Raw genomic sequence first — 24,327 nt, 5'->3', positions numbered from 1 at the left:
CTTCAGAGGTTCAGCCCTTATCACCATAGCAGGAAGCACGGTAGCATCCAGGCAGACACTGTACTGGAGAAGGAGCTGAACATTCTGCATCTTGATCCAACTACAGCCGAAAGAAACTGTCTCTTTTCTATACTGAGTGGAGCTTGAGCATTAGGAGCACTCAAAGCCTACCTAGTGACACATTTCTTCCAACAAGGCCACACCTCCTAAAGCGCCATTCTCCAAGAGCCAAGAATAGTTAAACTACCACATAAGGCAACGGCTGTCTTTATAAGGGTTTTGTTGCTATGAATAGACATCATGATCATGGCAGGTCTTATAAAGGAAAACATCTAATTGGGGTTGGCTTACAGTTCTGAGATTCAGTCCATTATTGTCATGGCAGAAAGGATGGCAGCGCGCAGACAGAAATGGAGAGTTCTCCATTATAACTGAGAGTTATACATCTGGATCCTCAGGCAGCAGGAAGTGACTAAGACATATTTCCTGCAACACGTCATACCTACTACAACAAGACCACACCTCCTAATAGTACTACTCCTTATCAACCTATGGGGATAATTTTAGGAAATATTTAAAAATGCAATCCACACGATCACTGGCAAGGCACCCGCGAGCCTTGTTCTCATCTTGTGGAGACTCTGACTCAGAGCTCTGAAATTTCTCTACCCAGTTCGCTAAGTTTCCACTGGTGTCACTACAATGCCAGCCCCACACTTTCAAATTCCCACGGCCTTTTGGGGTGCACTTTTCGTAAACCCACGCTTTGCCGTCATACCTTTCTCTCTGGAACCCAGTTGAGTTGCTTTGTGAAGGAAAACACCACACAAACTTAGTTCAGAATCAATGGTAACTCAATCACTGGGAGCAAAAACTAACATCCTAATTATAAGCCATTCTAAGTTAAATTCTCCGGTAGCGGGTCCAAACAGATCCGCTAGTCTCGGCTGGCTACATTTTTGCCTCCATGCTCCTCTCCTCTCCTCTTCCCCCTTCCCTTTGTCCAAACCGGAAGTCCCGCCTACTCACCTAGTGATTGGTTTCTTTATTCATTAGAAGGGTCACATGAAGTCCTGAGTACTGATTCACTACTTGTCCCAGGCAGCTCCTCTTGGGGAAGCTGAATTAGCATCAAAACACAGACAGCACCAGGGCTATCCACAACAGATAATTTTTATTCAAACACCACATTTCATTCTCTGGACTCCATAGTCTTATGCCCATATCATAACACAAAACTGCATTTAATCTAACCTCAAAAGTCCCTATAATCTATCACAGTCTCAACCCTGTTTAAAAGTCCAAAGTCTCTTCTGAGACTCATGGCAATCTCTTAACTTTTATCCCCTATAAAATCAAAATGAAAAAAGCAGATCACATATTTCCAAGGTATAATGGTACAGCATATATAATACTGTTCTAAATGGGAGGAAAGGGAACAGGGTGAAGAAATACTGGACCAAAGCAAGACAGAAAACGAGCTGGGCAAACTCCAAACTCTGCATCTCCATGTCTGATGTCAGAGATAGATAGATGGCCTGTCATCTGGGACTCAGAACATAAAAAGCTTTCCTGGTATAAAAAGTTTATGAGACGTGATGGCCACATCAGGGAGATTTTAGAATGTGCTTTTATTTTTCTCAGTAACTGCTCCCAGACAAATAGTTTTAGCTGGCAGATGGCAGCGTGTTCCACATCTCTTCTCCGGGGAATTAAAATGTCTAGCTACAGTGTTTTCACATCTCTGGTCTTTACTCTTCTTTCATTTAAATTTTTAGTGACTTAACAAAATCTTATTTTGTGTTGTTCTTGATATTTCTTCTTAATTTGAATATAGTTACACCATTTCCTCTTCCCTCTCCACCCTCCAACCCCTCCTATCCCCCATTACTCTTTTAAATTCATAGATTATTTAATAGTTGTTACACACACACACACACACACACACACACACACACACACACACAAATACTATCTATCCATCTTGTGCTATTAATCTATCTTATGTTATCTGTCTATCCATCTATCCTATCTATGTACCTATTTACCTATTAATCTATCTATCTATTTATCTATCTTTCTTTCTTTCTTCTCTCCTTCCTTCCTTCCTTCCTTCCTTCCTTTCTTCCTTCCTTCCTTTCTTTTTTTCTTTCTTTCTACTCCTAGTATGGATTTTAAATGATGTCCCTACTTAGCCAATAGCCTTTGAAGTGGTCCTTCAATGATCCTCCCCCATCTTCTATGGCTTCAGAGTCTACTGCTGAAAACTGGGAAAAGCACAGGCTGGAAGGTGGCACTGGGGGATTTCTACAGATCAATTTGTAGAGGTCACATGCATAAATGCAAATGCAACTCACACTCTTTGGCTTAGAGCCTGATCTATGATCCAACCTAATGAAAGGTAAGGTGAGAAATTTAGTCTATATACACACAAGGCAAAGAAAATAGATTTTGGTGGAAAAATAGACATTTCGACTGAAGTAACTAGATGTCACAGACGTGAATTTACTATGATTTCTTCTTTGACTTTGGCTAACCTCTGAAAAATAACAGGTGAGTATTTCAAGGGTAGGTTCTGCCTCACAGAGCGCAGAGCATAGCTGAAGGAGATATTCCCAGTGCTTAGCAAGGCAGATTCCAGAGGGGGGAGGAAAGGCTTGGTTTAACATGATGGTTTTTTTGTTTTTTTTTTTTTTTTTTTTAATTCAATCTCATTCTTCAGCAGAATGAAGAAAAGAGACTCTGGAGGTGCTGTTATAGGAACTTTGTCTCCTTAGAAATATGAGGAGCACAAAGCAAGTGCCTCATCCTCAGACCAGTAACTAAGCAATTGCCTCAAGCCAACAGCATATCATCTTTTGATGTATTCTTCCCTTCAAAACCATCTCCTGAGTACCCCTACTTTTGGGATACGTTGTAATAGATCATGGTGTATAGACAGCGGTACGTTGTAATAGATCATGGTGTATAGACAGCTTATCTAACTTACTAATAAAATTAGCCCTAATACATCTTTGAGTATTCTTTTAAGACAGAATCTTATGTAGCCCCTGGAACCTGTGATGTAGATGAGGTTAGACTCTAACTCACAGAGATCCACTCACCTTTTCCATCCAAGTGCTGGGAGTAAACGTGTGTGCCACGTGTCCAGTGTTGTTCGGATTTAAAAATGATTTATGTGTTTTTACTTTGTGTGCGTGAATGTTTGCCTGCATGCGAATATGTCAACCATGATATCAGAGGAGGCCAGAAGATAGGCTTATATCGTCTAGAACTGGAGTTACAAGTAGTTTTGAGCAGCCATGTGGGTGCTGATAACTGAATTCCTTCTCTCTCCACAAAAGCAGCAAGTCATCTTAAACCATAAGCCATATCTCCAGCCCCCATCTTTGGCATTTTGAATAGAGTTTTAAGAATACTATTTTTTGTGTGTTTGTCTTTTTTGTTGTTGTCATTATTTGTTTTGAGACAGGGTCTTTTGTAGCCCAGGATAACCCTAACATTCTGGTTCTTCTGCTTCTACCTTCTAAGTGCTGGGTTACAGGGGTCAGCTCATGCCAACTTTAGTATTTCAGCAACTTTGCCATATGTTTACATATATAGTATACATGCACACACATAAATACATATTTATATTGAAATTGAAGTTCTTCAAGGAACAAAACATGATAAGTAGTGAACAGGTTGCTTGTAGACTGAAGAGAGTGAAGCATGACAGATGATGGATGGTCTGTCAGCCAGAGCTTAGGACATGAAGTGCTTTCCTGGTATAAGCAGTTTATGGGATGTGCTGGGGGCCTCAGGGAGACTTGAGAATGTGCTTTTATTTTTCTCAGCAACTGCTTCTGGACAAATAGTTTTAGCTCACAGATGGCAGTATGTTCCTTCTTTTCTCCAGGGAATTTCAAGCCACAGAGTTTTTTCCTTCTATCTCAGTCTCCTATTGCTGCCTGCTTCCTGGTCTACCTCTTTCTCCAGAAGAAGCTCCCCTGGGAATAAAAGGACAATGGCTGTATTCCAATGTGGCCACTGAGGACACCAGCTGCTGGTGCTCCACTTTGGTACCTGATGCTGCAGCATGGTGTTCACTTCTGTAGTGGTTTGATGGGTTTTTGCTGCCCCCTGCTAAGGTGCCCAGTACTGAGCTGCTCTCTTGCACAGATACAAGTACTTTTTAAAAAGTATATAATGATCAGGGTTGTTTTTTGAGACATAGTATTTTAGGTGTTATTGGTAATTTGGATGAATCAGGTAATTGTAATAACAGTAAAAGTAAATTTGGGTGTGGTGGCTGTGTACACTTCTGGTGCCAGCCTTTAGGGGGTACGGGCAGGCAAAGCTCTGTGGTTTGGGGCTTGCCTGGTCTACATAGTGAGTTACAGTGTAACGCTTCACCTTGAGGAGTAGAGTAGTTTCTGATATCGTGGGAATGATTGTTTTCATTTGGCGACTCCACATTGATTAGGCATTTTTTGCTACTTAATATCAGGAGAGAGGAAATACTATAATATTTTTAACATTTGCTATTTATAAAAACTTGAAGTTCTCCAGGGAACACAAATGTGCTCTCACAATAAAAATAAGATTCCACAGAGATAGTCTTTAATATGCTAGCTTCACATTTCATTTTGATGGGAAAACTAGTCTAACTGATAAAACAGGTGTTTTTAGACAGCTACAGGGTCTGTCCTCCTCTTTTGTCCCCATTACCTCGCTGTTGTCTTTTGGAAATACAAAAACTGTGGACTTTAACACCTATGTTAAATGTTGAATCATTACAACTACATGCAAGTTTGCTCTGGTTAATGTTATTGTGGAAATACACTGCTCTACAGGGATCCTTCAGTGGGAGGAGCAGTACACACTGATGCTTATTTAAAGACTCACATTTATTGCTCTAGGGTAGATTTAATAGCCAGAGGGTGGAGAATACTGTCTAATTGTATACAAAAAAAAAAAAAAAGAAAGAAAGAAAGAAGAGGAAAGAAAGAAAAGAAGAAAGAGAAAGAAAAGAAACACCAGCCTTGCTTTTCAAAAGCATTAATATTTTTAGCCTTATATAGCTACATAGTGTTGAGGAAAGTGATTCTACTGTCTTGAAAAGGCAAACTTGGAATACTTAATTATTTTGACGCATAACAGCCAATAAAGTAGCATTCACTTTGTTACATGTTTTCTTGTTTAATTGTATTGTTTCTTTGCATGAAAACAAGTCAAAATATCTCTCACAGCCCTGGATAATTATATAATGAAGTCCTCCCTATACTTCCCTTCATCTTTCTCACCATTTTTAGAACTTATTCTTATCCTGTTCTGGAAGTTATTTGACATATCCTTATTATTTGTGGGTGGTGGTGTAAATCTGGGGAAGTTCATTCTATGTTTTGGTAGGTAAATTTCCCTTATCCTTTAAACTTATGTAACATTTTTGATAAGACAAATGCTACATTAGCCTATGCAAACAGCTATAGATAGTGATTCTGGGTAGCCAAAAGGCTGTCTATCCCCAAGAAACCTTCGCAACATCTTAGTTGTATGCCTCGTTTGAACCATGGATAATTATGTTCTTTCTCTGTCTCAGTCTGGGAAAGGTTTTTAAGTCTTCCTGTGTGTCTGTGTGTTGGGGGAAGGGGGTCAGACAGACACGTAGTCATTGCAGAAGTCTAGTACTTTATGGAGATATTGGTGGAGGGATATTAATGCAGTATTCTGAGCTGTGTTGTAACCCCTCCACCCACCATTTATATACCGAAGCTCTCACTGGTACCTCAGGATGTTAGTATAACAGAAATCATCACTAAAGAAGTAATTTAAATTCAAATGAGGGCATCATATATGCCCTTAAGTAGGACCAACAGCTTCATTAAAAAAGAAGCTTGGGCATAGTCGTGTGAAGACCCTGGGCAGCTGCGATCCATACGCTCAGATGAGCGGCCTCAGAAGAAGCAAAGCCAGCCGCTGTCTTGATTTGTGAACTTGTGAGAAAGCAGAAGCTCTGTTGTTTAAAGCAGACCAGCCTGCTGTACTGGACATAGCCCTTGTTGGCTAAAATCAAGCAATAATAGCTAACAAGGAAGAGGGCAGGGGGGCAGGCGGCTCTAGATTGGTTCTGGGGAAGGAAGGCTCTTCAGCGTCTATTTCCCCATTTGTGAGATGCCGTAGAGGCAATGTGTGATTTGCCTTTTACTTCTAATTTGTATGTGGTAAATGATCAGGCACAGTTAATTAATGCAGTGGTGATTAGTGGGGAAAGTGTGCTCCAGGGTCACACTGTCTGTGTGATGTGTGGGGGAAAGAGGGGAGTCTGTTGTCAGGGAGCCACAAGCTTCAGACCTGCTGCTCATCTCGGCTTTAGTCTCTCTGTGCCTCGATTTCTCTTATGGGACAGATCATCGTTATACCTGCCATGTTGTTTGCTACGAGTCTGAAAGGCTGTAGCCCCACCCCCATCCCCACACCATGAGTCTGTGCTGCTAAATGAGTCATTTTAACAATGTGGAAGGCATATGTGACCGGTTCATCTCTGCTTAACGGTTGACAGAAAGCAGAAGACTGTGTCCGGCTGATAATGCTAGTGGTTCTTTGGCCAAATTCCAACTTACGTTATTTCCACATAAGTGGCCAGATACTCCTTCTCTGGGCAGAAGATGTGGCTTTTATAAATCTGGAGAGGAACTCCCAAGATGGTTGAAATAAAAAGAGAGATCATTCTGTTCTGTACCTTGCCTGTGTAGCATCACGTTATGTATTAGCACAGATGTTAAGATAAACAATTCCCATTGTTCACTGACTATTGATGGCATTCAGGCTAACGTTGCTGAGAAGAGTCAGGGAACTTGGTACTTACAGAGGTGGGGAGCACAAGCCCCCAGCCTCTACCCTGGTATGTATTTAGAGACAGAGCGGGCCCTCATACACCACGTCTTAAAATTAAGCAGATCTGCTTTAAAATTCAGGCCACAGACTTGAGCACAAAGGGAACACAAACCAACAGATGGATTCACATAGAGAGAGTGTCATGACCAGGTGAGTTTTCAGTAAGTTATAAATGTGGCGGCATGGACAGAGGCAAAGGTGATCAAAGGAGTGATAGATGCAGCCAGCATTCGTCAACATTGTAGGCTCCAAGTGCGGCTGCTCATTTACTTCAGCCAATAAAGACTAAGGTCAGGCTGAGAGTGTGGGCCTGTCACTGAAGCCACTGCTGAGTCATATCGGCCTCTAGACTCAGACATTTAACCAAAGACTTCCCTTTTGTAAGATCTATCTGCTCTCAAAGTTTCTGCTAGTCTAGAACAGTGTGAATTATATTTTTTTTTCTGTAGACGACTAAAAGAAAGACTGGGAAATGCAAATAAAAACAACTCTGAGGTTCCATCTTACTCCCATCGGAATGGCTAAGATCAAAAACTCAAGTAAGTGACAGCACATGCTGGTGAGGATGTGGAGCAAGGGAAACACGCCTCCATTGCTGGTGGGAGTGCACACTTGTACAACCACTCTGGAAATCAATTTGGTGTTTTCTCAGAAAACTGGGACCTCAAGACCCAGCTATGTCATTCCTAGGCATATATGTACTCAAAAGATGCTCCAACATCTCACAAAGACATTTGCTCAACTATGTTCATAGCAGCTTTATTCGTAGTAGCCAGAAAATGGAAACCACTTAGGTGTCCGTCCATTGGAGAATGGATAAAGAAAACATGGTACATTTACACAATGGAATATGATTAAAAACCAAGACATTGTGAATTTTGTGAGCAAAGGGATGGAACTTGAGAATATCATCCTAAGTGAGGTAACCCAGTCCAAAAGGACATGCATGGTATGTACTCACTTACAAGTAGATATTAGCCATAAAATACAGGTACCATGTTACAGTCCACAGACTCAAAGAAGTTAAACAAGAAGAAAGACTTGAACTGATGATAAAGATACAGCAGCAAGTGGCAGGATTCTTGGTAAGACTAGATTCAAAAGCAATGGACTTAACCTCTCAGACAAGAAGAAGTTCAGAGCCAGTCCTAAGGTTGGCTGAATCCACAGCACAATGCTACTGTCAAAAAGTCAATGTTTAGGTCCTTTTAGTGACTGTCCACCTCTTGGTACCAAAAGACTTGGGATGCTCTCAACCTTGATCTGTGAATCCAGTCACTGGAGAGATGCAGAACTGATCAAAATGCAGAGGATAAGAGGCAGAGTACTCAGCTCTCAGTGGGGCATCTGCGGTCCCTGTCCCCACCACACACCCCACAACCAAGGCTCAGGGAACATTGCAGAAGAGGAGGTGAGCATGTAAGAGCCAGAGTCTGGGAAGAGTGCTGTGAGATGCTGCCTTCTGCACAGGATGTGGCTGTCACAGTCATGAGCTCCCCACAGCTGTTATTACCAGTGCAAGATCTACAGAAGGTGAAGACAGCCAGAGGAGAGTTGCAGCATAGAGTTCAGACTAGCCAATGACACCACTTGCTGGGGAGCTATGACAACGGATGCTTGGTTGGGGAAGGAAGGATCATTCTTTATGGAGGATGTGACCCCTGGTTGGATCTCTATGCACCAATGGATGGCTCCATACTCATGTGCATATGAACAGCATTAACTGAACTTTTGGGTTATAAACCAATGAAAAAGACATGGTGTTGAGAACAGTTATGTTTGGAGGTGTGGGGATACTGGAGTGGGTAGATAGAATGTTTTATTGTGTCATGTACAAAATTCTCAAAAATAAAAAAAAATTCATGTGCTTTCTATTTTTCTCTCTGTCCCCCTCAGTATGTTGTCAGTGTGTCCTCTTGTAGTTATAGACAGCAGTGAAGCTTTGTTACATACAAAGGCAACAGCACATTCAAAGAGAGAGCACACAGTGCTGCTATAAGAAATTCTGGGAACAGAATTAGTCTCTGGGGGAGAGACGCCTAATCTGTTACCCAATACAAATGCAAAGTTGCCAGACCTGGAATCACATACATACAAGTAACATTACATGGACTGAGCAAAGTGTATTTATACATTTAGAAATACAAGTGGTGTGTGTGTGTGTGTGTGTGTGTGTGAGAGAGAGAGAGAGAGAGAGAGAGAGAGAGAGAGAGCAAAGAAATAGAGGCCATGGATTTGAAAAAGAGCAAGGAGGATCATGGGAAGTGTTGGAGGGAGGAAAAAGGCATGAGAAATAATATATCATTTTAACTTCAAAAATAAATAAATAGATAGATAAATAGTGACAATAAAAGGAAATCCCGGGGTAGCCATTTAAACTGAGAAAAATTCTGATCCCCCAGCCTGGGTTTGAGCTTTTAACTACAGCCAAATTCAGTTGCTGAGGAAGAAGTACTGGTGACTTGGCGACTGGTAAGCCACAGTAATGGGGAACCGGCAAGCAGTGGTAGCCCACAGGGTTTGATTTCACCAGAATTAGGAAGACATTGATTTTGCTTCCCTGTGCCCTTGACCTCCACTTAATGCTTAGATTTCAGGAAGCGATCTCCCCGCTCCCTTTTGTGCCCAGCTGTTCTATTGTCCATCTCTATACTGAATCTGTATGTCTTAACATGGAGAAAGAAGCTATACACAATAGCACCATGTTACCACCTCTTGTTTACAAATGTACACTCTTACACATGGTTACTCAAGAGGGCTCTGAGATGCTAGGGGCTCAAGTCAGAGATAAAGTATCTGGTATGGGGTTCTGGCTCATCACAATATGCTACCTCCAAGATCCACCTCTGTGTAGACCTGTGCCAACCATCCAATGTCACTCTGTAGTTTCTTGTTAAATAATAAAAATAGCAGCTAAAATCTAGAAAAGGGACTTCCTAGTGATTCTCCCCCTTACCCCAGGCTGGCAACAGTTTCCAGGACTCAATGCAGGTGATCTTAGTCGAAATACTTAACAATAGGGATATGGCACCCGCAGAGACCATCTCTGGTAGCCAGACAGGACCCCTAGTGGAGAGACAGGGACACCAACCCACCTACAAAACTTTCAACACAAAATGAATCCTGTCTTTAAAAAAATGTAGGGACAAAAATGGAACAGACTGAAGGAATGGCCTACCAGTGACTAGCCCAACTTGAAATCTATTCCATGGGTAGGCACCAATCCCTGACACTATCACTGATGCTATGCACCAATCCCTGACACTATCACTGATGCTATGCACCAATCCCTGACACTATCACTGATGCTATGTTGTGCTTGCAGACAGGAGCCAGGCATGGTCGTCCTTTGAGAGGTTCCACTCAGCAGCTGACTGAGACAGATGCAAACACCCACAGCCAAGCACTGGATAGAGGTTGGCGACTTTCATGGAAGAACTGGGGACTGATTGAAGAAACTGAAGGGGATGGCAACCCCACAAGAAGATCAACAGTGTCAATTAACCTGAACCCCAAAGACTTAACCACCAACCAAAGAACAAAGAACATACCGGGGGAGCACCTTCTCAGAGGTGAAGGGGATGAGGGATGGGGATGAACTCTGTAAGGGGGGCACCAGAAGTGGGGCAACATTTGGGATGTAAATAAATAAAATAATTGAAAAACAAATTCAAAAAATCTTAAAAGGGGGGAATCAAATTATGGCTGTACTTCCCTTTTTGAGCCACTGGAGGCCACTATTTGTTCACATGAAGGGAATGTGCCTTTTCAACAAGCCATGCTTGATCCAGTTTAAAATTCCAAGAGAAATGACGTCAGTAGATGTCGGGTCACAGGTGTTGATTCCTTACAGATTTAGGAATTATAACTTTACACTGCTTATCCATAGTGGATAAAACATTAACACAAACAATTCCTAACTTTTAGCTGATGTTTTGTTTATTTATTCCCCACCCCTCTAAAAAACAAAACAAAACAAAACAAAAAAGAGTGTAGAGATGGTGGGGTTATATTTTAGTAATAGGTAATGAATGCTCTTTTCGAGGAATTGCCTGCCTCATCACTCTCGTCCTCGGGAAGGAATTTTGGAGGATGTTTAGAATTCATCCTTTTTACCTGAACCTTCACACACAGAAAACTGAAAGCTCACAGTTAGTTAGCTCTTCCTTCCTTTCTGTTAACATTTGCCAATTTGATATGCCTGAAAACAGGTATAACAAGAGATGTTCCACGAAGAAGAAATCCCTCAGCAAAATCAGTTTAAAACATTCTGCAAAGTGCAGCAAGAGAGTCTTTCTGAGTCCTTTGGCCAGAGGCCAGTGGTCACAGTAGGGGGCAGATAAGGAGATATTTTAAGCTGTTTGGGTTCCTGTCAGAACTAGTCAAATCTCCTATTGGGTCTATTGGGTCGCCTCAGCAGCTTTGGGCTACTCAGCTAGCTGTGAGGGTATAGCCCAACACAGTTTTGTGTGTAGACTCCAAAATGAGAATTTCAAATAGCCATCACATGAACTTTACCCATTAAAATGTCTAAAGATTGGTCGCCTCATGAGTCTTGTATAGCTCTCGTGGCTGCCAGCAAATGGTCAGAACAGGCTATAGTGGCAGGCCTCTTGGCTCTCTGTCATTACCTGCTTTGATTTTTTTTTTTTTTTTTTACATAGTTTCTGTTGGGTTGACTGGACTCTAAGGATGTTGGGTTGACTGGACTCTAAGGATCCAATGTGGAACACAGTGAGCACCAAGGTTTTCAAACTGGGCCTTGACCTGATTGCCTTCTTGTTAACAGATGGCAAGAGAAACAAGAGCCATCCGGTCTCTTTAGACATGGAGTCCAAAGGATACAGGCTCCAGACAGCACTTCTTTGGAACTCTACACCTCTGCCTGCTGATTGATTCGGTGTCAGTTCTGATGCAATGGTATGATGGGAAAGTTATTTAAGTCTTTACTTAAAAAGGCTTTGACAAACCGCTCTTCAGAGTGTCTTTCCATACAGACTGCACTTTCCCACGTGCCACTTGTGGGTAGGTCACCCTCCAACCTCTGGACCTGAGCATTGCATCGGGCTGGGGCAGTCTAAGGGAGAATAAAAGTGTGTCTTTCATGTGCTGTGCCATTTTCAACCATGTGACCCTGGGATTCTGCACAATGTCGTTACTGTACCTTGTCAATGCGTAGCTGCATGACAGTAAGCCTTCCCAACAGGATGTCTTTGCAAAATAAAAGAGTGCATCCATGCAATGAATGCAGACCCTGGCACACTGATACCCTTTACATATTAAAGTTTACTTCCTTTAAACACATCCATGACTTATTTTCTATAAAATTATTCTCAAATTATTATGCCCCAAACTACACATATACACATATACATGTATATACATATATTATAGGATATCAAGACAAAATAAAATGAATTGAAAGACACACATTCTTTGGCTATGAGTTTCTGATCTATTTTTCTTCATTCATCTATATTTTGATGCTTGGGGAGAAGTTAATTACAAATATAAATGTTTTATTTATTAAGTCAAATTGTATATATGTATAGGTACCATCCATGTATATTCTAGTTACCTTAGCTGTCAACGGGACACTGCCTAGAGCCCTCTGCTAGGAAAGCTATGGCTGAGAAATTGCCTGTAGGGGGTTGTTTTGATTGACAGTCGAAGCAGGAAGGCCCAGCCCTCTGTGGGCAATACCTTGCCCTCAGCAAATGGTTCTAAACTATATATGAAAGCTAGATAATGTAGCTTGGTGTTCTTGTGGAAATCCTAACAGTGGGTGCAGGGGGTTGTCCCTGACTCTTGCCTACGTGTGGAACCCTTTTCCTCCTACCTGATTGCCTTGTCCAGCCTTGATGTGATGGTCTGTGTCTGGTCTTACTCTAGCTTGTTATTCTGTGTTTGGTCGATGTCCCCAGGAGGCCTGCTCTTTTCTGAGGGGAGGCTGGGGATAGGGGGCTTTACCCTTTAGACTCCACATTCAAAGAGACCTGATGACTCTTGTTTCTCTTGCCCTCTGTTAACAGGAAGGCAGTCAGGTGGAAGCTGAGTTTGAAAATCTAGGTGCTCCTGGTTTTCCACATTGAATCCTTAGAGTTTAGACAACCCAACAGAAACGATGTAAAAATATCAAAGCAGGTAATGAGGCATTCTCAAGGAATTAATAAACACTATGTTATTGAAAACTTAAGAATACAATCCATTAGAAAGATTTTAAAAAAGAAAAGAAAGCTAGATAAGCATCCTCCCAGGCACCCTCCAAGGTCACTGCTGACCGTCCTTGGCTGTGAGTGAGCTCCTTGGTCAGAGGTAATGCTCTGTGAAATAGCAAGTGGTCCCGCCCTGCAGGTCTACCTTGACTTTTCTCAGTGATGGACTGTGATCTGGAATTGTGAAATGAGATGAACCATTGTCTCTCCTTAGTTGGCTTAGATCAAGATATCTGTCACAATGCAGAAACGAAATGAGAAGTGCATAAACTATGTGTACGTGCATATGAGTGCATACCTGTGTGAGTGCATACATGTGTATGCATGTGCATGCATATGTGTGCATGTACGTGTGTGCATGTGAGTGTGCATGCATGTGCATGTTTGTACATGTGTGTCTGTGAGTATATGCATGTGCACTCATGTGCATGTGTGCTTGTGAATGCATTGTGTGCTTGTATGTTCATCCATATGTGTGTGCATGCATGTGTATGCATGTGTGAGTGTGTGTACATGCATGAGTGTGTGCAGCCCTACTTTACTCATCTTACTGTAGCCTTTTCTTCCCCTACCTAAGAAATACTGATTCTGAGGTAATTTGTTGACTGCAGCAGACAGAGTTCACTCACTGTCTCTGTTCTCTGCTTCAATTCCTATCTTTTTCTAGTTCAGCTGAATCATGTGACAACCACTGCCAGTCGGACTTGTTGTGATGTGTGTAGCTCCTGGACCAAAGCTGGTGTTTGCTTTGTCTTTATTGTCCTGTTTAGATCTGATCATGGATACCACACATGAGGATGTGGTGGATATCTCGCCTGTTTCAGTCTTAGTACTGAAAACCATGCAGCAAGTCACCAAGCTTATTCCTTCCAGTGAAACTGTGGTCTGCTCTGTTTCTGGAGGAATGGCATTCTCCTCTCTGTTTGCTAAGATAGTAATTAATAGTGTTTGGTGCTATTGGCACTGAAGGAATAGAAAAGAGGGAATCGCTTACACTTGACCCTGATATTTTGAAAGAATCTATTTCAGGGTCTTCAAGCAGGGGCAAGGCTTCATGTGAGGGCAGAATGACTCAGAAGGTTTTGATCACAAATTATCCCGGCAAGGCTTTACCCCCCAGGGCCAACAACATCAGAGGAACAGAGGGTTTTGTTTGTTTGGATTCGATTCCCAAGCCATTGGGAATAAAAAAGAAAAACAAGCAAGCCTACTAACAGAGTGTGACATTCCAGAATGACACTCTAAAAATGTCAGGTCAGCACACATCAAAATGACATTGGAAGGTAAGTAAAGAATCTACATGCAGGCTTGAAAACTTGGTGCACACGGTAGGAGCGGGAGAGCTTTGATGTGGCTTTAGAGAGTCGATTTATAGAGTCTTCAGATTTTTTCTGCAACTTACCTTTCTTAGTTATGACTTGCTCACTTGACATTTCAGTTATAGCCAAACAGCCATTGTGGGGGTTTGAGCCTCTCTCTGTCTCTGTCTCTATATCTGTCTCTCTGTCTCTGTCTCTCTGTCTCTGTCTCTGTCTCTCTGTCTCTCTGTCTCTGTCTCTGTCTCTCTCTCTCTCTCTCTCTCTCTCTCTCTCTCTCTCTCTCTCTCTCTCTCTGTGTGTGTGTGTAGACCCACATGTGGCATGTTTGTACGTGTATATATGCATGTGGAGGCCAGAGGTCAGCTAGTATCAGGCAACTTCTTCCTTCACTCTCCACACTATTTACTGAGGCAAAATCTCTCAATCTCTCACTGAAGATCCCTGATTCTACTAGTCCAGCTAGACTGCTTGCTTCAGGGATCCCGTCTTCCAGGTGCTCTGATTATAGGTAGGCAACGGCTCTTCCGGCATTTATCCTGGGAATGGGATTTCTGAATTCCTGGTTCTTCAGCTTGCATGGCAAGTGCTTTTAACATATCTGCAACCTTGTGTTTATAGTTTTTAGCTCCACAAGTGCTTTATGCATCCTTCACAATTAACAAGCCCTGACTGAGATAGGCGATTCTCTAGCAATCCTTAATGATATAGCAGCTCTGTTTACAAGTGTCCTGTGCTGTGGTGGAGAGGACCTGTCTAAGAGCACCAGTGTTAGAGTGGCTTGGTGCTTTGTTTGACACGTGGATTGCCAGGTCTCACCCCAGCACTGGGCTTGGTGTAGTCTATTTTCACAAGGCCTCCCTTGTATTCTGATTTATGTTGAAATCTGAAAAAAAAAAAAAACTGTTCTTTGGTTCTTGGTTATTAATTGGACATACTGAAATCTGAGACAAGGGAACAAAAAGCATACAGGTTATGAAATTAAGGGACACTTGGGAGGACAATGTAGAACCTAGTGCAGTAGAAACTCTCTGGAATCTGCTAAGATAGTGACCTAGCAAATGCAACCCTAGTAATGGGGACACAGAGCAGGAACTGGCCATCTTTTATAATCTGGTAAGGCTCTAGCAGTGGGAACAGGACATCAACCCAACCACAAAACCTTTGACCTGCAATCTATCCTGTTTGTGAGATGTGCTGCGGTAATAGTGGCACAGAACTTGTGGGAGTGGTCAACCAATGACTGGCCCTACTTGAGGTTTCTGCCAAGAGATGGAACTAATGCCTGACACTACCTGGATGACCAGGAACCAGAGGCAGAGCCAGAGACTCAGAATAGAACCAAACATGACTAGCTAAAAAAGAAAAATAAAATCAACGAAATGATTCCTAATGATAATCTTCTATACTCATAGATGCCTAGCCCAATTGCTATCAGAGGGATGGGATGTTACCCAGGATGAGAGCAGATGCACAGACCCACCACCAAATACTAGGCATAGCCATAGGAACCCTGCAGAAGAAGGGGAGGAAGAATTGTAGCAGCCAGAGAGATCTAGAACACTCACAAAACCAACTAACAGGGCTCATAGGGGCTCACAGAAACTGAGTCGGCAAGCAGAGACCCTGTATTGGTCTGAGCTAGGTCTTATGCATAAACCTTCTAGTTGTGTAGCTTGATATTCTTGTATAACTCCTCACAGTGGGAATGGGGTTGTGCTTGGGTTCCTTTTCTTCTTACTGTACTGCCTCATCCAGCCTTGATATAAGGGTTTGTACCTAGTATTATCTTGTTAAGCCTTGTCGGGTGGGTATCCTTGGGAGGCAAGCCCGTTTCTGTTTTGAGAAGGGAAATAAGAGCGGAGTGAATATGAGAGAAGAATTAAATTTAAAAAAAAGAATGGAAAGGAGAAATTCCTTTGGGTTGAAGGGCAACACCTGGGGAGTTAGAACCCCCTGCAGGAAAGGAGGAAGGTCAGTCAGTGTCTGCCAAACCATCTGTGTTAGCAGTCCTGGCTTGTGCATTTGCAGGAGATGTCTTTACGAAGAATAGCTGTACAGCTTTACCAGCGCAAAGGTGAGCCCACTCGTGGAAACATGAGAATTAATGGATTCATCACTAAGTAGCTATTATTTGAGATAATACTTAACATCTGCCATTGTTAAAGCATCAGAATGCTTCATTCACGAAGAAGAAATAAATGCTTATATATTTAACAACAGAAACAGCCCCAGGAATGACACACAAAGGTTGGTGTGAGGGGAACGTGTGTGACAGACAATTTGTTTCCTAGAAGCCATCTACTGAGGTCTGAGGCTTAGCTGTTAACTTAAACTCTAATTTTTCTCCTGCTCACTCTTACTTTTTAGGTCTGCCTTTTGTTTTGTTTGAGTGTTTGGCACTTTATCTTGACATTTACAAAGGTAGTTGAAGTTCTGATACCTTAAAAAGATCATTAGAATTATGGGGCCATAATTCACTTAAGACAATTTCTGTGACTTTGAATGCCTCCTTAATAACTGCTCTACAATTCTAACTTGTGCTATTAAGAAGAAAAGTAAGGGAGGCGGATGAATTTGTCCAGGAAAGGCATCATTTCAGAAGCAAGAATCCTAGCACCAATATTTGTCTTGCGCACTGCACGCATACACTTAGACTTAGAGATGGTTCATTGCTCCTGTAATAAAGCTGATGGCACTGAGCTCTGAAGCCGAGAGTCTACAGATGAAAAGAAATGAGATACCGAACCAAATCTAGAGGCAATGAGCCTTTTCAGACTTCATTGTGTTAAACAATATATTCCATTATTATAAATATCTGTAACAGTTGTACCTTAGATGATATACAACATATTGATTGATAAGTATTGTTTGGAGCAAGTCATCTGTAATTTCTGTGATTTAGAGGAATGTCACATGACATTTACTTAATGCCTTGTGCCCCTATGAAAGATAATTTTCATGAGTCACCATATAATACTTGAAACTTGATTCTAGATTTCCAGAACTGTCAAAATCTATTATAAAGAGAGCAAAGAAGAGGTATGGTTTGGGGGAGGAAAGGCAAGGGAGAAATGATATATTATTCTCTCAAAAGTACAAATTTATTAAAGATTATTTATTCATTTTTACTTAGGCAGATGTGTGTTTTCCTACATAAGTTTACATGTACCATATACATGCGGAATAAGTTTACATGTACCACATACATGCAGAAGCCCCTGGAAGCCAGAAGAGGCACTGGGTTTCCCCAGAGCTGTAGTTATAGGCAGTTGTGAGCTGCCATGTTGGTGCTGGGAACCCAACCTAGGTCCCAGCAAGAGCAGTATGAGCCCTTAGCTACTGAGTCATCTCTCAAGCCCTTCAAACTCCATCCTCACACAACTTGACTGAATAAACGATAAAACAGATTACCAATATATACTTACTGTAAGATATCTTCTCTCTGCTTAGAAAAGTGAAATTAGATTTGTTTCTTAACTGCACAGAGAAAAGTCTAGTATTAAAGTTGTCAAAATGACAGTGGGTATTGTTCATACAAACGTGGATAGCCTTCGTTTTGATTTCCAAAACAGTACACTCATTACAGTAGAAGTGTTAGTCAGCTTCCATTTAAGAATACTAAAACATTCAGGAAACAATTTGATATTTGGAGTGGCCTCAGAGAGCAAATATTTATGTGTCACCTGGTACCACAGTGTTCTAGGAATGAACCAAACCTTTGATCCTTAATGGACTTCGTAGTTACAAGAAGATTTTCAACAGAACAACAGCATCTTCATTTTGACTACCTCCATTTGGTTGAATACATTCCTATTTGAGACATGAGGAGTCATGTCCATAGTCTACAGTACTTATTCATACATAAACTATGCCAAGGGAGCCTGGAAGGGTGCACATCTTTAATCCCAGAATTCAGGAGGCTGAGGTAGAAGGATCTCTGAGTTAGAGGCTAGTCTGGTCTACAAAGTGAGTTCTAGGATAGCCAGGGATACACAGGGAAACCCTGCCTCAGAAAACCAAAAAAGAAAAAAAGATATACCAAGTATTGTGCCTTTCAGAGAGGCCATAATCTTTCATAGAAGACAAATATAAAAGAATAATTTTAATAATTCTTATGATGAGGGTGGACACAAGCTGTTTAGGAAAATGAAAGAAATTGTTTCCAACAGAAGGCTCGTGGGAAGGTAGCTTAGAAAAGGTGATGTCTCCTGTCCTCCAAAGCATCTTGTGTTTTCGCCAGCTCTCTCTACTTTCCCATGATAAATCTTGGGAGAGATTATCCTTCCTCACAGTGACTCACATGCAGTTTGAAATGTACAGTGGATTCTCTGTTCTTATAAATTTAATAAATTGTGTGTGTATGTGTGTGTGTGTGTGTGTGTGTGTGTGTGTGTGTGTGTGTGTGTGGAGAGAGAGAGAGAGAGAGAGAGAGAGAGAGAGAGAGAATAACCTCTGTCATTACTTGCTAGTGAATGACCACAAAACAGAGGACTTGGGTCTACCTCTTTAGTTAGTCTCAATTTTTCTCTCAGGGATGTTTTAAAAGCTCTGAGTTCAAGGATCGATGCTAGTGCCTGAGTCTCCACACTGTCAGTTGGATGTGACACAGTAGACCCACAGACCATATCAAAGGCATCTGATTACTTGGCATAAAGTTTTAGAGATATTTAATTCAGCTGTGTTCAATTCCTACAGTCCTCCTATTTTGGAACCAACAAATTTCTGTAGATATTAGACATATTTCAATGAATCTTGGGAAGCTCATCACCAGAGGATATTGTGACATCATATCCCAGTGCCTCTTTTAATGTGAACATCTAGCTCTGTTAAGAATAAGGTAAAAATACTTTACTTTCGTTATATGTCCTTTAATACATACAATAGAATGCATTTCCACTGTACATTAATATCTATATGCAAGATTAATGTTTTAATTAGCTATTGTTACAATAGTACTCTCTAGAAAAAACCACAATGGCGGCATGCAATAGAAATTGTGTTGTATCCTCATGGGCTTGCTGGTCAGTAGATGCTTTTTGGCTTCAGAATGTGGTCAGCAGAGTGGCTCTGTTCAGTTTGTTTCTTGGCTTTCTCTTGGGACAACAAATGAGATGGGTCATTTGCTTTGTGTAGCAATGGCAGAGTTGAAAGGGTCCAGCGGAAACTCATGGGATCAATGGAAAAGGCCTAGACGAAGTTGGCTGCATTTTATGAGCTAAAGCTAGTCACACAACAAAACCCCGTGCCAGGGAGCAGGGAAGCAAGCTGTCCTCATCGCACCTCTGATGACAATGTGGAAAGAGGGAAAATTTCTCAAGTCTTCTTCCCCATTCGTCCATATGCAGTAGCTTGTTTTGTTCTTTGGGTGATAAAAAGGATGGTTAAGCTAATGCATTTAATGGTGGGCACTAAGCATTGGAGGAGATAGGCTTCAATATACCTACACCTACACCTAGACTTACACCTACACCTACACCTAGACTTACACCTACACCTAGACCTACACCTAGACCTACACCTACACCTAGACCTACACCTACACCTACACCTAGACCTACACCTAGACCTACACCTACACCTACACCTAGACCTACACCTACACCTAGACCTACACCTAGATTTACACCTACACCTACACCTACACCTAGACTTACACCTACACCTAGACCTAGACCTACACCTAAACCTACATCTACACCTAGACTTACACCTACACCTAGACCTACACCTAGACCTACACCTACACCTAGACCTACACCTACACCTACACCTAGACCTACACCTACACCTACACCTAGACCTACACCTAGACCTACACCTACACCTAGATTTACACCTACACCTACACCTACACCTAGACTTACACCTACACCTAGACCTACACCTAGACCTACACCTACACCTACACCTACACCTACACCTAGATTTACACCTACACCTACACCTACACCTAGACTTACACCTACACCTAGATTTACACCTATACCTACACCTAGACCTACACCTAGACCTACACCTACACCTAGACCTACACCTACACCTACACCTACACCTACACCTAAGCCAGTTGGAGAGCCATGTGCCCAGGTGAGCTTCCAGGATTGGAGCTGCCTTCCTCTAGTCTTAAAATAAGAGTATTAATTTGAGTTTTAACTGTACTAGAATAAACAATCAGGTTATGAAAATCAGGAGATTTATATTGGTTTATAATAAAGGGATATAAGGAACATGATGTGCAAGCGAGAGAGGAGGAGGAGGAGGAAAGGAAGAGGAGAAGGAAGGATGGGGAGTGGGTGGGGAGGCGGACAAAGGGACTGTTTTCACTTCATTGCCTTGGGATACTCCTATGACTACAGTGTGACTTGGGTTTTTTGTTACTGTACCAACACCCAGGAGGCACACATAAAACAAGAATTTGTTTTGCTCATGGAACTAGCTCATGACCCTTTTGCTCTGTTGCCTAGAGACTAAAATGAGAAAGAACATCCTAGAAGAGAACACATGATGAAGGAGGCTGTTTCCCTCATGGTGGCAGGTGAGCAGAGAGAAAGGAATGAAAGAGACTGGACCATGCATGAGTGATTAAGTTGACACCTTCATATTCCGATATCTTCCTAAGAGCTCTAAGGGTTGGCGATCATGCTTTCATCAAAAGATCTTCTTAAAGGAACATTTCCTGTGTTTGCTCCAGCACTCCTGATTTTTATTACTTATTAGGGTTCTTTGTCTATGAGGAAGGGGAGTATGTGATGACCCACCCTTATAAAGCTTTTGTTTATGATCAGTTAAACCCATGGGTATCTTTGCTGGCTAATTTTAAATTTTAACTCAACATAATCTAGAATCATCTGGGGAAGGATTGTCTAGATTAGGTTGGAGTATGGCCATGTTTTTAGGGATTCTTTTTATTATGTTAATTGAGATGAGTAATGTCATTCCTTGACAGAGATACCCTATTTATATACAAATGAAGAATATTGAATATTTATATACAAGAATAAGAATATTTATATTCAAATGAAGAATACTGAGCTGGCTAGATGACTCAGCAGGTAAGTGCACTTGCTACTAATCCTGATGCTCTGAGATCAATCTCCAGGACCCACATAGTGGAAAGAAAGAAACAATTCCCTCAAGCTTTTGTTTGAACTCCACATAATGCTATGACATAAACATAAACACTAGCACACATCACACACACACACACACACATACACACGCAAGCGCTAAATAAAATGTGTGTCTTTTTAGTAGAGAAAGTAGGCTGAGCGCTAGCAAGCACACAATAATTCATTGCTGTTGATCTTCGATGGAATGTGACGGGGTGATTTAATGCCCTGCTACCTTGACTAGCCTGAAGTGACGGACTACAATCTGGACTTGTGAGCCAATTAAGCCCTTTCTCCCTGTTTTTCTTTTTTAATTTTTTTTTTTTTTTTTTTTTTTTTTTTTTTTTAATCATAGCAACAGGAAAGGCAGCTAATAGTGTGCCTTAATCAGTTTATCACCTGACAGCTTCAGAAGGATGGTTTATGTGGTTACTGGAGAATGTGAGTCTTCTAGAAATCATAGGCTGTGTGTTATGTTTGAATAATTGCAAGTATATGTCTTAGTGCTCTCTTCTATATAATTCATAAAATAGACAAAAATGGTCAATAAACACATAAAACACTGTATAGCAAGGGTTCTGCAGTCAGCAATACTGTTTTGTGGACAACGTAATTTTTGAGCTCTATATTTGTTATGGACATGGCATTATTATTGATAGTATCAACCTTTTTTCCTTTTCTTTTAAATTAGCTCACAAAATAACAGGTTTCCTTAAGGCATTTTAACCCATCCTTTTCACCTGTTCCAGCACCCCCTCTCATCCTCATCCTCTGCTCTCGTCTCCCCGTTCCCACATCAACATCACATGTCCTATTATCCCACCCACTCTCTTTCTTAGAGTCTTTTGTCCTCTGTGTGTTTAGAATAAAGATCTCCGTGAACATACAGATAAATCAAGGAGGAATGAACATTGAGTGCATGACAATCATATCTCCAATCTTCCCTAAGGCATCCTGAAGACAGATACTATGAGTTGGAAGAGGAAACTGAGGGGCCCGGATCTAGAAACTTGACTGAGATGACCAGGTGTGAAATGGCTGGTAAGATCTTCTAGCTCTAGAAGCTTGCTTCCCCCCTCCCCCCACCTCACCCATCTCCTCTAGTCTGGAAAACACATTGATACCAGAGCAGAAAGCACACTCCAGGGCACTTTATTATTCTGCAATGTCAAACTCTCCTAGAAAGATAATTTTCCTATGGAGAGTTTTCCCGGCCCCTATGCGTGCACTGGCATTCTCTTTCTTGGCTGTGCTATTTTTCATACTCAATTCTTATTTTCTTCTATAGAAGAATATTAATGGAACTGAATAAATTAAGAGCTCTGGTACTTCATCATCTTAACCACTTGGCTCATTAAATGGATACCTTGGGGAGATCAGAAGGTGCCTGCTGATAAGTCCTTCAGCGCACAGGGCTTTTTGCTTATTTGTTTTTGTTTATTTTCATGCCCCATTGACCATAAGAAACCTCATACTCTTATGGTTTCATATAAATAGTACATATAATAACAAATATGCTAATCAAAGTTTGAAGGGGGACATGGTGGCTTTATATTTTTCAAATTAAAATGGCAATAGTTTGTCCTCAAACATCAAGTCAACTGACAAATCCAATCAATTTCACTAGCAGGAAACAAACTGGGTGGGTGTGGGAGCTGCATTAAATTCCAGTACGATGCATATTGTAGAATATGTACAGCACAATGAAAGGAAAACTCTAGGAAGGCTGTAAAATAATGTCTCTCTAGTGGTGTCTCAAACAGAACGTTTAATGACTAGGGCTGAATTCCAAGTATTTTCTCAATGTGTGCTGTGACTCTTTGTGTGTGTATGTGTGTGTGTATGTTAGTCTCTCTCTCTCTCTCTCTCTCTCTCTCTCTCTCTCTCTCTCTCTCTCTCTCTGTGTGTGTGTGTGTGTGTGTGTGTGTGCACATGCTCACATATGCATGCACACAGTCTTCTCTAAGCATGAATAACAGAACTTTTCTGTCCAGCTGGAGGATCAAAGCAGTACTAAGGTTAAAAGTGGCAGTGTTGTAGATAAGCTGTATAAGATCCATAGAAGTCATCTTTCTCTTACATTTTCTTTCCTTTTTCTTTATGTGGGATGTATCAGAAAGGAGAAGTTCTGAAGGGACTTCAGGGATAAAGAGTGGGGCTGTGCCTCAGTACTAAGCATGACCTGAAAGCCATCTTGCTATTCACACGCGGGGTTTCCATCAATGAATACTCAGTCTTTGGAGTTGGCAGTGGAGGGATACAATGTAAAAGGAGTTAAAGAAACTGACAGGGACACATACAGTTCTGATTCATGCAGGTGCTGGTTTATGTTTTCAATATGCTAAGTTTGGATGTTGGTCATCTTCCAAAGATTACATGCTCCCCAAGCTGTGGTGGAGCTCATAGAGGGTGAGATCTAGTTGACTGAAGTTCCCTCAACTAAGAAGTGCCTTTGAAGGGTATTTTGGAACATCTACTCTTTCTGTTCTCCCTCTTTCTTTTCTTCCCTCTCTTCTCCCTTCTCCCTTCTCCCTCCCCTCCCCCTCTCTCCCTCTCCTCTCCTCCTCCTGCTTACACTATGCATGCTATCTCTCCCACCCTCCCTTCCACTCTTCCTCTCCCTCCCCATCTCTCCTTATCTTCTCTCTCCCTCCCTGTTTCTCTTCTCCTCTCTCTCCCTCCTCCGTCGTCTCCCTCTCTCCATCAGTCCTTCTTTTCCTCCTCCTGCTCTCTTTTTCTTTCTCTTTTCTTCTCCCCCTCTCTCCCCCTCTTTTCCTCTCTCCCTCTTTCCCTCTCTTCTCCCTCCCA

At 41.7% G+C, this 24,327-nt stretch overlaps 2 long non-coding RNA genes across 3 annotated transcripts in view; both read left to right on the top strand.

The window, feature by feature from the left end:
• Positions 1-19,241, top strand: part of LOC143434921 (uncharacterized) — a 34,015-nt gene extending 14,774 nt beyond the window's left edge. Inside the window, exons 2-4 of one of the 2 annotated variants that reach the window (XR_013104785.1) lie at positions 10,202-10,448; positions 11,666-11,796; positions 19,106-19,241. This is a non-coding gene — a long non-coding RNA (uncharacterized LOC143434921). Of the gene's footprint in view, positions 1-10,201; positions 10,449-11,665; positions 12,275-19,105 lie in introns of those variants that run through there. The other variant, XR_013104784.1, reaches the window with a different exon arrangement.
• Positions 19,242-20,815: 1,574 nt separating this feature from the next.
• Positions 20,816-22,760, top strand: LOC143435038 (uncharacterized). The gene is made up of 3 exons (XR_013105010.1): positions 20,816-20,945; positions 21,357-21,462; positions 22,469-22,760. It is a non-coding gene; the product is annotated as an uncharacterized LOC143435038 (long non-coding RNA).
• The last annotated feature ends 1,567 nt before the right edge of the window (positions 22,761-24,327 follow it).

Source organism: Arvicanthis niloticus, chromosome 18, assembly GCF_011762505.2.
Source record: "Arvicanthis niloticus isolate mArvNil1 chromosome 18, mArvNil1.pat.X, whole genome shotgun sequence".
Classification (NCBI taxonomy): Eukaryota; Metazoa; Chordata; class Mammalia; order Rodentia; family Muridae; genus Arvicanthis; species Arvicanthis niloticus.
This window is presented reverse-complemented; position numbering and strand designations above follow the sequence as displayed.